Source organism: Eptesicus fuscus, chromosome 15, assembly GCF_027574615.1.
Source record: "Eptesicus fuscus isolate TK198812 chromosome 15, DD_ASM_mEF_20220401, whole genome shotgun sequence".
In the NCBI taxonomy this organism is placed as follows: domain Eukaryota; kingdom Metazoa; phylum Chordata; class Mammalia; order Chiroptera; family Vespertilionidae; genus Eptesicus; species Eptesicus fuscus.
The window spans coordinates 41,641,770-41,654,980 of NC_072487.1; positions in this window are offsets into that span (position 1 = coordinate 41,641,770).

Consider the following 13,211-nt stretch of genomic DNA (forward strand, 5'->3'; position numbering starts at 1 on the left):
TAGAAAAAAAGAAAGAAAAAAAAAAAGAAGGGGTGGTAAAGAGAATTGGTGTGTGGAATGAGGTTAAACACAATGGCACTCATACAGAGATTTCAGAATAGTTTATCTGGTTAATTACCGTTCTATGAAATTTTCTTCACTTTTTATTCTCCAGTCATTAATATCAGACTTAAGAAAGGTAAATTATATAGTGATACAAATGTGGGGGTATGGAGGGAAAATTGTAAGCAATATATTCAAAACTATAAGCAGAAACAACCTAAGTGTGTAGCAGTAAATGTAACTTCCCAGAAGTTGTTGAAGAAAATAATTAGTCACATAGAGCAGTAGCCCCTAATTAAACTGCTAAGCAACAGAGCTGGTGAAGAAAGTATGTATAGTGAAGCCTCAGTCTCCCAGGAATCCTATTCATCCTCTCATGGAAGTCTTTCCTTATATTCTTATCTTCTTGAGGCATTCATAAACCATTTGTTGATCACAGGGCATATATTACTGGCACTGCTATTTAACTGTTCCATGTCTGTGTACAGGGCAGCAATTTATAAAATATTTCTTATATTCTAGCACAGTGGTCGGCAAACCATGGCTCGTGAAACACATGCGGCTCTTTGGCCCCTTGAGTGTAGTCTTCCACAAAATACCACGTGCGGGTGTGCATGTACAGTGCGACTGAAACTTCGTGGCCCATGCGCAGAAGTCGGTTTTCGGCCTGGGCGAGTCTATTTTGAAGTGGCGTTAGAACACACAAGGGGCCAAAGAGCGCATGTGGCTCGCGAGCCGCGGTTTGCCGACCACTGTTCTAGCACAATGCTAAGGCTACTTAATAAGTACTTCTGCAGATAAGAGATCAACCGAAGGACTTGTATGCAAGCATATAAGCATAACCAATGGACACAAAACTCTGGGGGGTGAGGGCATGTATGGGAGTGGGGTGGGGCGGGCAATGGTAAGATATGTACACATATAATACCTTAATAAAAAATAAGTACTTCTGCAATAGAACAAAACTGTCTACTTTCTAATATATTTCTCCAGAGATGTGATCTAACAAGACGGTGGATAAGAAGGAATAATGACCAGCATCGGACAGAAGAAGCAGTCTAGGAAGTTGGAAGCCTGGCTGGGCCTCTGGTATGATCTTGGACTAGTCTCCTAGCCTTTATTGGTTAAGTGTTGGCCTCTGTGACTGAGTTATTGTTTTAGAGAATGGCTGTGATGCCTTGCTCTAATAATTACACACTCAAATATAAGTTGGGGTGAAATTAAAGTATTTAATCAGAGGTATGTGTGGGCACTGGCCAAACAGCACAGAGCAGGTTCTGGACTTTCCTTGCCATGCTTCACATCAACCTTTTAGCTGCTGGGCCGCATAGAAGGCAGGAGTGTCCCAGGGTAGAAGCAGGGCTGCTGGGGTCACTCAAGGAACTTGAGGCAGTGGCTTTAAAATATTCTAATTTAAAATTTTTAGCACTGGTACAGTATTAAAAATGGGTAAGAACTGAATAGCAACTCAGCCTATATGTAATATCTTTGAATCATAAATATGTTAATTTTATTCAAACATTATTATTCTCATCTGATGGCATAGAACTGCTTACAGAGCTGGCAATAAAATGAAAATTGAAATTCCTACCACACTATTGATAATGTATCTTTTTTATTTCGCTTCTCCCCATACCTCTAATTCAACATTTTTTAACTCCTTGGCTTCTCCACAACAGCATTAGATTATCTTGCAATGAGAAGCCCAAACCATGCGATGGTCCCTGCTTTGCTCAATAACTAAAACATCAAGTTCAAGAACAGACTTAACTCCTATCTTGGTCCTGTCGATGAGGAAAAGTGCTTTTGTTCACAATAAAATTCCCTGTGACCTGCTACAGCAATCATGGTCCTGCCCAGGAGCCTGTGGCCCCTCTGAACACAGCTGCATCTCAGGCAGGCCAGCAACTTAAGAGCCCAAGAGGATGATGCAGCAAACAGTGGAGAGGGCGGATGTAACCCTCTACTAAGTAGTAAGGAGTATTAGTGGTACTGGGTGTCATGTCCATACTTGAATGAACATTAGAATCACCTGGGAACTTAAAAAGCTCTCCTGTCTAGGTCCCAACCTTGGAGATACTGATTTAATTGGTCTGGGAAGTGGCCCAGGTTGCCCATGCTCCCTTGGTGGTCTCATGTGCAGCCAGAGTTGAGAGCAATGGTGGACACCTGTGGTCTCCAGGGTAGGGGACACATAACCCACCCACAGGGCGCAAGACAAACTACCAAAACCTCTGTGTTTAACCTGAAAAGGAGAAAGATAATACGTTTTAACGGTATTTAATGGATGGGAAAACGACGATACCCTCATGCATCTGACGGCCGTGGGTGGTGTCCAGGAGTCCTGAGGGAAAGGCAGGGCTCCTGAGAAATCCTTTCTCCATTCCTCTCAGTGTGTGGCTACATAGCTCCATTACGTGTCCCCAGTTGGTAATTCTCAGATGCTCTTATCGGAAAGAGTAGAATCCTGACAACAGTGTAGAATGAGAAGGGGAATCGTCAGGGAAACACCGTGAGCCATGAGAGGTTTCCTAATGATGTGATGGCAAACCGCTTACAAGAACTGTATGTTTTTCTTTTTCAAAATGACAAGTGTTTCAAATATGCTGACCTTTTTTATTTTTTGTCATGACAAGGGGGTGGAGATATTTTTAAAAACATAAACACATTTAATCAATCTTGTCAAGGCCAAAGAGAGAAATCAGTAGGGAACTTGTGCTGTGAAAAGAGCATTTTGAAAATGGATATCTGGAAACGTTGCCATTGTGATGTGGTTTTGCTGTCAAAACCAATGTAAGGTGTGACACTAAGAAAAGGAAAGTTATCACATGTATAAACTTTAAAAATGTGTGTGTGGGGGGGAATCTTTTCAAGAAAGAGTTGCAGTGGGTTTGTTAAAGATGAATAATGTAACGCCTTTCAATTAGTTTGAAAGAAGAGCTGGTGGGGCTATCAGTGAAGATGGAAATTTACTAGCAAAATTTCAGTTAAAAACCTTTGCATAACTGATGAATGGGACTGGAAATAAACACTATGATTTAGTAGGCACAGCCAATGGGACAGTTCCTTCCATTTATTTACAACTATATATCTTGTGTGATACCCTTTAATTTATGAGGCAATAAAAATATGTACTAAATCAAACTGAACTTAGAACCAGACCGCTGAATCACTGCCACAAAGAATTAATCAAATTAGAAACAACAACATTAAAATGTTTTACATTACAAAGGACTCAAAATTTTGTTACGCATAATTTCAATAAAAGCCCAAATAATTTTTATCGATGGGGTACATGATCAACCAAGTTTGGCCCATACTCCATGTGTTCAGTCAGTCATCCCAAAATCAGAGATCTGAAATGAGAAAGGACGTTTGCACTGGAGATGGTAGACACTGGTTACCTGTTGGGTTGGTAGTATACCAGAGGGAGGTAAGGAAAAATTAGGAATTCTGTCCTATAGAGTGAGCCACGAAGAAACTTCTGGAACTCTGCTAAAGATTGGTTTAGTGATCAAGCATAACTGTGAAAGCAGGCAAGTATACATTTCACCAGTTCCATGAGCCTGGGGAGAAACTGTGCCTCTTATTTTCATTGTCCCAGTGTCTCATACTATGGTTTTGTATGGTGGGTGCTCAAATGCTGTTGACAACAGCCAATTATTTTTTGGTGAAAAACTATACAATCTCAGTAGTGTGGCAATAGGATCCACTTCCACTACTATAACATCAAATCACCATTCTTATAGCTGACAATAAGTTGTGCTGACATAATATCTACAACGGTCAACCACTGGGAAGTGGAAAAATTATTAATTAGTATCATTGCATAATAAAAAGCCTCTGTTAAATATAGTACAGTGGAAAACTACGCGACAGTGTTCTGAGCCCCAGAAGACACCCACTCTCAATCTGTTAGAATTATCTGTTTCACACTCCATGTATTAATATTTGGTTTAGTTGCTGGAATCACTAAATATCCTGATCTTAATATTACTGTGCATATAAAAATGCCCCTGTGATATAATGGAAACTGTTACATAGAGATTACATCTCAGATCACGGAAACACAGTTTCCGCTTTAGTGAAATATTATCCTGAAAAGCAAATCTTTAAGGAAATGGAGAAACTACAGGCAATAAGTATTCATGAACATTTTTATGTATTCATACGACTCCCCTTCGGTTCCCTTGCAGTGCCAGGGTCTCCTGTGGCCTAAACTAGTTGTATGCAATGGCCCTCCTCGGCCTGCCGCTCAGAATGCATTAACCAGCAGGAGAACTCCCCACAGGCTCCAGATCACGTGCTTCTCTCACCTGAGGTGCCTCTGCTCTGCATAACTGAGGATATAGCACATGTAGGTCAAAGACATCCTTTGACGAGATTTAAACCCATCCGACACCCCAGGCAGCATTAAGAGCACCTTTATCCCCTCTCTTTTGCTGCTTTCCTATTTTTCAATCTGGGGCACAAATTTCTCCTGCTTCTTAATGTTCTCTGTGCAGTCTCCATCACATGCAACTGTGCTGCTCGTTTTATTGGAAGTGTCTTTTCTCCCCACTTGCTAATTCATAATGGAGAGGAGCTGGAAAAGAGACACAGTATATCCACACTAGGTTCCACCTACCAGGACACTGCATTTTCCTTAAACCCAGAGTCCAGTAACAAAGCTCTTGCTGCAATTTATTCACAACATTATTTGGGTCGAAAGCTAAGATACAGATTAGGGATCCAGATCTGCAGAGCTGTATGTATATCCTACACCACGGCACAGCACCAGGGGGTGGGAAGAAATGGATATGGTGCACCAGGAAGAGATCTGGCAGGAGATGCCTGGAGGCCCGGTATATGGTACCATAATGTTATCCGGGTAGGTGAATAACCACAGCACCCATAACGTTAGTATTTAAATTTAGAAAAGCACCTAGGAAATCCCCAAAACATGATCTTGGGAGTACCCAAGTGTATGATAACAGGTATCACCTGTCCCCCTTTTTATTCAGGTTAATGGAATGCTATTTCCCACTCCTTCAAGACTACTTTACCTTCAACATTATTCCTCCCATCACTTACAGGGTTGGTGTGAAATATTTATTCTATTTAATATCTAAGCACCTTTTTGGTGCACAGCACTCTGATGGACACTTTAAAAGAGGCGAAGATGCAAATGGTTAGTGAGACAATTATGAAGACAAATAATAAAAGGAAGGCACCTGGAGAGAATGCAGGCAAAGCAGGGTGCAATTAAGAGGTATCCCCCAAAATGTGCCTGAGGAAATATGCAGATCTTTCTAGGAGCTCTTCAGATGTCCTTCCTCACACTTAAATCTGTGATGCGCCAAAAGAGAAAGCTAAGGGTGAGCACAGTTGCCTGTGTTATGCACCATACAAGGCCCTAAGCCAAGGGGGCAGTGGGAACGAAGCCCCACCGTGTGCTGCTGGCCAGGCACAGGGTGTCCACACACAGGCACGCCTTTTGCATTTCACACGAAGGCGCTCAGATAAGGGCAGGCCTGCAGGAAAGGCGCCAACTGTACCAGCTCATAGATATCGCTCTCCTTTGCCTCCAAGTAGCATTTTTGGCACAAGTTACACAATTTAACAGCTAATTATATACTGCATGTGCTGTTCCTGCTTTATTTTGTATTTTTAAATATTATCTCCCTAACTAGACTTTTCCTGAGGGGTAGTAGCATATCTCAATTCCCTATGGCTCCCTTAGTTGGTCCTGAATTTCTATGTTTCAGGTACCTGTTTGGATCAGAGGTAAACAACTAGTGGGCTGGTATCCAGCCACTTTAGGTTAATGACAGGCAATTCCAGGGGTGTGGTAAAAACTCCTCATTGCCCCCTAGGGTCATCCGGTTCATACCTCTGCACTTGGCCATGTGGTGACATGAAACCATCCTTGAAAAGATAGGTGTATATCCTTATTTATTAGCTTATTTTACTTAATTCCTCAGATGCTCAGGGTTTTTTTTTTAAATATATATTTTTATTGATCTCAGAGAGGATGGGAGAGGGAGAGATGGAAACATCAGTGATGAGAGAGAATCATCGATCAGCTGCCTCCTGCACACCCAACACCAGGGATCAAGCCTGCAACCCAGGCATGTGCCCTTGATTGGAATCGAACTTGGGACCCTTCAGTCCACAGGCTGACGCTCTATCCACTGAGCCAAACCAGCTAGGGCAGATGCTCAGTTTTATTAACTTATTTTACTTAATTCCTCAGATGCTCAGTTTTTTTTTTTTTTTTTTTAAGAAAAACTGGGAATTGAGAAGCTTTTCTGAGGATACCTCTCATATGATATCACAGTGGCTTTGGAGATCAAGAAAGTCATAAGCTCCATGTCCTCTTTAGGCAGTGAGTCTGGTCACACACACACCTATTTTTAATCCTACATTCTATTACTAAGCAGGCAATTTGCTCAATAAGGCAGATTGGAAATGTTTTATGTAGCTCATACAATTGCCACTCTTTCTTTTGTAGAAAAGGCTCTACATAAGGAGAAGCTGATCCAATAGTTAAAGTATGAAAGACTTGGCTGCTGTAGAAAAACATTTTCTTCCAACATCTAGGCAAAGAGCGTTTCCAAAATTCCTACAGTCTGATAAAATTAAAACCACATGGAAAATGGTGCTGAGGTTTTTTGTGTTGTTGTTTTTAAAACATAGAAAAACATTTTAAAATATGTAATAATGCATTCAGAACTTAGGTACCAATAAATACTATCATTTTGAAATTGATTATCAAAGTTCTCTCCGGTGTTAAAAGAGAAAATAAGTAATAATAGTTGCACATAATCACTTAGTGTCTCAGTACAACTATGCATTTGTACCTGCTGAGCGAGTGAGGGCAGTTTGAGATTTTTGTCTTAGCCCTTAGATGCAGAGCAGGTGAGCTGTGATGGACGGAACTCAGTATTTCCCACTTCCTCATTTTGCTCCCCTGTAATTTACAACCATTTTCAGGAAACACTGGCTATTGAGGGATTATTTATAGCATACATTATGAACTGTTAAATAAATGTGGTATATTGCTTTTTGGCTCATTTGTTTAAGGTTAGTGATTTTCAGCAGATCTGATTTTATGCCTTTAGGCTAACTAAAGTTGAGAGTCCATGGCTTTTGGCAAATAATTTTTAAATACACTATGACACCACCTTTTCTTTCTTCCTTCCTCTTTCTTTCTTTCTTTCTTTCTTTCTTTCTTTCTTTCTCTCTCTCTCTCTCTCTCTCTTCTCTCTCTCTCTCTTTCTTTCTTTCTTTCTTTCTAACAGAACACTGTAGAGATCTACATCATTAGCCAAATATAATGCACCATATTCTGAAACTCTGGTTGGTTTTAGAAAGAATTACAAACCTTACTCTGAGAATAAAGCCTGGCCCACTTTTGTTTAAAATGACCTGAGACATCTGATTCCTGGCATACCTGCTGGCAGGACAGAAAGCTGCCTTGAAGACGTCGCAGGTACTGGAAAGGTAGTGACTGTGACATTTGGCAGTAAGAACAGTCTCTGGAATAAACAAAAACCCACCTCCAATCTGCTTTTTCTTTACCCTGACTGGGGAGAGGGGAATAGGGAAGATCTACTTTCGGGGCCTTGATCTAACTGCGTTTTAAGAGCATTACAAAGGCAAGTTCTGTCATGATACTGGTTATTTGAGTTCTCCGCTTCAGGTTAGCAAAATAACACATTACTGGGTGATGTAGTTCTTTTTTCAGTTGTCAAACTCCACCAAAAAAAGAAAAATCAGCAATATGTTTACACACTCTTCAGACTAGAAGTGACTAGTGAGGAGAGGAAACCTAATACTTAGAAACCTAGACCTGGGACAGGAATACAACTTTCACAGTACCCTTTGACGGTTCTTTGAATAATAAAAACAAAACTACAATCTGTTTAAATTCTGTCAACTTAGAAAAGAACAGGCAATAAATCCTGCATCTATTAAGCCTACAACTAAAATTAAATTGTGGAATTTATATTTACAGAACCATTGCGAGTATTATTATTCATTGTGACTATTACTATTCATCTTTATGCTGTAATGGTTTCTGATTTCCTATCTTCCACAGCAATGAGAAAATAGATGAGGCCTGCATTCAATGTACCATTTTAAACACTCTAATGATTTCAAAATTCTGCTGTTGTTTTATAACCTTCCACTTTTAGTTGTAGGAGGAACTAGTTTCCTTTGTGAAGAAATGTTTACCTAAAATTCAGCAACTTTTTCTCAGTGTCTCCTTAATTTTTTTCTACTGCTTCTTAGTTCAAGTAAAATTAAGTTAAATAATTATATAGAATATTTATATAGAAAGACATGTTAACCAGTCGTTCTCTCTGTGCATTTGATATTCAGCAAATGCTGACAACAGCTGTTTCTCAGGGGTAGGATTCTGAGTGACTAATGTGGTCTCTCCATAATGACTGGCTTAAAAAAAAGTGTTTTGGTGGTGTTGTTTTCAAAAAAGGAATAAAACCATTATCTTACAAATGCATCAGAATTACTTCCAAATATTATCACTTGACATGAAAAGATGCTAAAAATACAATATTGGAACTAAAAGGTAGATTGTAACATAGTAAAACACCATTTTTATTTTAAAAATCCACATGCATAAAATTCCCAAAAGAAATAGAGCAGAATATTAAGGGCGATTATATCCAGTGGGATACTGAGTTATTTTAATTTTTAAATTGATCTTTACCAGCATTTTCTAATTTGCCTACAAAGAACACCATCACTCATGAATTTTATATAATTAAATGTTTACATTCAAAATAGAACCCTCATAATTTTTATTGGGGTGTAGCTAAGATTGTTAAGGGAAATTCTGAAGAGAAGATGATTTCTAGACAGAACTTGTGACCCTAAAGAGCAATACAACACTTTAATTTCTGAGAGCTGACTCTAAGAGAGGTGTGGGCTGAACTTAAATGGCGCTCTCTCAATGATGGGTCCATACTGGCTGGGTTGGAGACTGCCTTTCTCCTTCCTTTGTTGCTCTAGAACTTCCATTTTTGGTTGTCAGTCCTCTGTCTCTCCCACCCCAACAGTTCTGAACAGAACTGTTGTAGCAGGTAAATAATCGAAGGTCTTTCTAGACCATGTGTTAACCCAAACTGGGAGTCAGACTTGATTGACCAAGACCATAAGGCCTCATCAAGAGTCTTAATTTTTACAGTAAAATGAGATGGCCAGTGCTTTATTTCAGACAATCTTCCATTCGTTTATTTGTGACTAAGATAACTGAAGGAAGATTTAGAAAATGGTTTCTGAATGGACTGAAATATGCTCCCCATAAATCATTACACCCTTCAACATTATCCAGAAGTGATGAATTTACAAGCTACCCAAAGTCCTGGCTGAGCATGTCAGAAAAAGAAGGGCCATAGCAGACATTTGTCATAGCAATATCTTTACTGATACAGCTCTACGGCAATGGAAACTAAAGAGAAAATAAACAAATGGGACTACATCAAAATAAAAAGCTTCTGCAGAGTGAAAGAAAACATCAACAAAACAACAAGAAAGCCCACTGCATGGGAGAACATATTTGCCAATGTTATCTCTGATAAGGATTTAATCTCCAAAATTTACAGAGAACTCATACAACTTAACAAAAAGAAGATAAACAATCCAATCAAAAAATGGGCCAAGGACCTAATTAGATACTTTTCATAAGAAGACCTAAAGAAGGCCAAGAGACATATGAAAACATGCTCAAAGTCACTCATTCTAGAGATGCAAATCAAAACAACAATGAGGTACCATCTCACACCTGTCAGAATGGCCTATCATCAACAAATCAACAAATGACAAGTGCTGGCGAGGATGCGGAGAAAAAGGAACCCTTGTGCACTGCTGGTGGGAATGCAGACTGGTGCAGCCACTGTGGAAAACAGTATGGCATTTCCTCAAAAAATTAAAAATGGAGCTGCCATTTGACCCAGTAATCCCACTTCTAGGAATATATCCCAAGAAAACAGAAACACCAATCAGAAAGGACATATGCACTCCTATGTTCATAGCAGCACAATTTACCATTGCTAAGATTTGGAAACAGCCTAAGTGCCCATCAGCAGATGAGTGGTTTAGAAAACTGTGGTACATCTACACAATGGAATACTACACTGCTATAAAAAAAAAAAAGGAATTATTACCATTTGCAACAGCATGGATGGAACTGGAGAGCATTATGCAAAGTGAAATAAGCCAGTCAGAGAAAGTTAAATATCACATGATCTCACTCATTTGTGGAATATAATGAACAACATAAACTGATCAACTAAAATAGATCCAGAAACACAGAAGCATGGAACAGACTGTCCAACCTATGAGGGGAAGGCGGGGGTGAGGAGGTAAGAAATAAACCAAAGGACTTGTATGAATGCATATGAGCATAACCAATGGACACAGATGGTGGGGCGGGGTGAGGGCATGTGCTGGGGAGTGGGGGCAGCCAGGGAGAGGTCAATGGGAGAAAAAGGAGACTTATGTAATACTTTAAACAATAAAGAATTTAAGTGTGTGTGTGTGTGTGTGTGTATGAAAAAGAAGGGCCATAATTTGACACTTCCAAATTGCAGCCTTCATACATAGACTCTACTCTGCTTAGGCTCTCCTCACTTGATTTTATTTTAAATACATGTTTCCACAAAAAGAGCACATCTCACTTTCTAGCATGTGCAGCCGTGGAGTTATTGAAACCATCATGGGGCTGCCAGGGACAGCAGGAGACCCATGAGCTGTGGCCTGGCCCAAAATGTCACTTGTGCCACAACCTGAATGAGGTTCCGTGAATGACAAGAACCAGGAGGGCAGGGAGGTGCAGTTTCAATATTGAGGGTTGGCTCTACTTGGAGGAAACATCTGATTAGATTTGGAGGTGGCAACATTTTTTTTTTTTTTTTTACTTAAAAATAACTACCTTACTCTGTGCAGTGGGTTACAAACTTGAATGTTAGTCTCACCTTACTGATAAGGCTAAGAAAGCTGAAAAAATTCATAATATATGTATTTAATTAGAACATTAACCAAAAGATGCCTTCCCCAATACTTTAGCATTCCTATACCCAGTTTATGATGACAGAAAGCTTTGTTTTTTAACACTGCTGAGATTTCTGAGAGGGCCAAGTTCAACTTTTGACTTGTTTTATTTTCTTTGCCAGCAACTGGAGAGTATAGCCTTCCCAGATGACTTGTGATTCATCTTTAATTCATTTTTCCCGTCTGGGAACCTGGACATTTTTCTCTGCAAATGCTCAAGAAGCACATGTTTCATTTTTAAAAGAAAATGTTACATTTCTTCCTCTACCCTTTTGGATGCATACTTCACTCAGTAAATGGTTGATTGAATAATGATTGTTTTAAAAAATATGTGGTCTGGTGATATGAAAGAATTCATGTATTTCTAAATCGAACATTTCCTCCTCTTTAAAAAACATGAATGGATTAGCATATAGTTAGGTGCAAGCTATTACCTCTGTTCTCATTCTTGTGTGGGGTGTTTGGTATAGATGTGTGCATTTCATTACGTTTTATAACTTATACGTTACGTAAGCCTTATATGTCTGAATCAAAAATTTTAGAAGAAAACAGTGAATGGGTAAATGATCAGCATTCATTATTAATGTTAGAGTCTAGGTCATGTCAACGTGCCAGTCTTGGGGAGGAGTGGGAGGGAGGTAATTGGCTCATAAGCCTTGAGTTGGCAAGAGCAGTTCCTTTCTCTTTGAGCCCAACTCACAATTCATACTCTTCCTTTCCCTTCAGGGACAGCAGTGGAGAGAGGGGGGCAGAGGGGGCAGGCGGGGAGAGCAGGTCAGGCATGGCCACTTCCCAGCACTGTGAAGGCGTACGGACTGTCCTCTGGTGAAAGACGTCAGTGGAAGTCTACCACTGCTCCTGCAGTGGCTGCTGATCCCATCCTGTTACTCGTGCACCCCCTCATGCATTCATGCTTTCAAAAAGCTCAGCCCGACTGAAATGGACTGAAGCACGGACACACGCACACATACTAGTACACACAAAGAATTTGCAAAAATATTTTCTGCCCCCCCCCATGGGAGTTTATGATGACCTATAAAAGAAAAAATTTCTCTATACATAACACATATATTAGTGAACATTTCTTAACTGTTTTGTGGTGATAGAGTGGCATTAAAAAAAGATGTTGGAAGCATTTAAATACAAAAAATCCAGCATCTCACAGTAAAGTCAAATTTTGCATTGACATTTCCTGCAAGGGCAAATGGGAGGGAAAAAAGCCCAAAGCTTTCAGTATATATTTAAAACAGCATGGCCACAGAGACATGATTGGCAATGGGACAATCACCATTCTGCAATTTTCACAATAAATTGGGTAAAATCACTACAATTTGGTACAAATGTTCCTTTGAGGTATATTTCTCAGAGCAGGCATTATGTTTTATTCCAATGTTCCTTTTCCCTCTTTGCCTCTAAGTTGCATTCTAGAATTTTTATTTAAAAGGAATCTATAATAATAATTATTATTATTTGTTTTAGATTTATCAATGGTTGTATCAATTATTAATAATATATTCATAAAAAATTTAAGTGAAAGAAACCATATGTAAATTATGGCAATGTTTTTAAAAGACAGTTTGGCATTGGTAAAAATCCTCTGAGATCAACTTCATTACATGAATAACTCTGACAAGGCACCATCCTTAACCTTGGATTTTACTTTCAAAAAAACAAGGATAAACTGAGTCAGAGGTAACTGCTTAGCAAGGATGCACAGTGGCTTCTTGGTGAGATAAAAAATTCTATCCTGTGTGTTAAAGTTGGGAATGCCCACTGTTGCCCATAACCATGGCTTCAGATCAGTTATTCAGAAAGCTCTGCATAATATATGCAAAATCATTAAAAATGAGATTAGCCTTTTATCTGCAGGAGGATAGCTTAGAAATCACTTAAGGACTATGTGACTTGGGAGTTTATTTTCAATAAATTAAACCCCTCCCCAGGGGCACTTCTATGACACAAGAAATGATATTAAGTTTAACTCCTTGATTATCTCCTCCCTCCACCCCTTGACAGATGTCATCACATTTAACCAGGAAGCTGCATCCCACCCCAGCCCTTCCCTGGCTGCCCACAGACTTCAACTGTTCTTAGGGAGGGATGGCAGCATC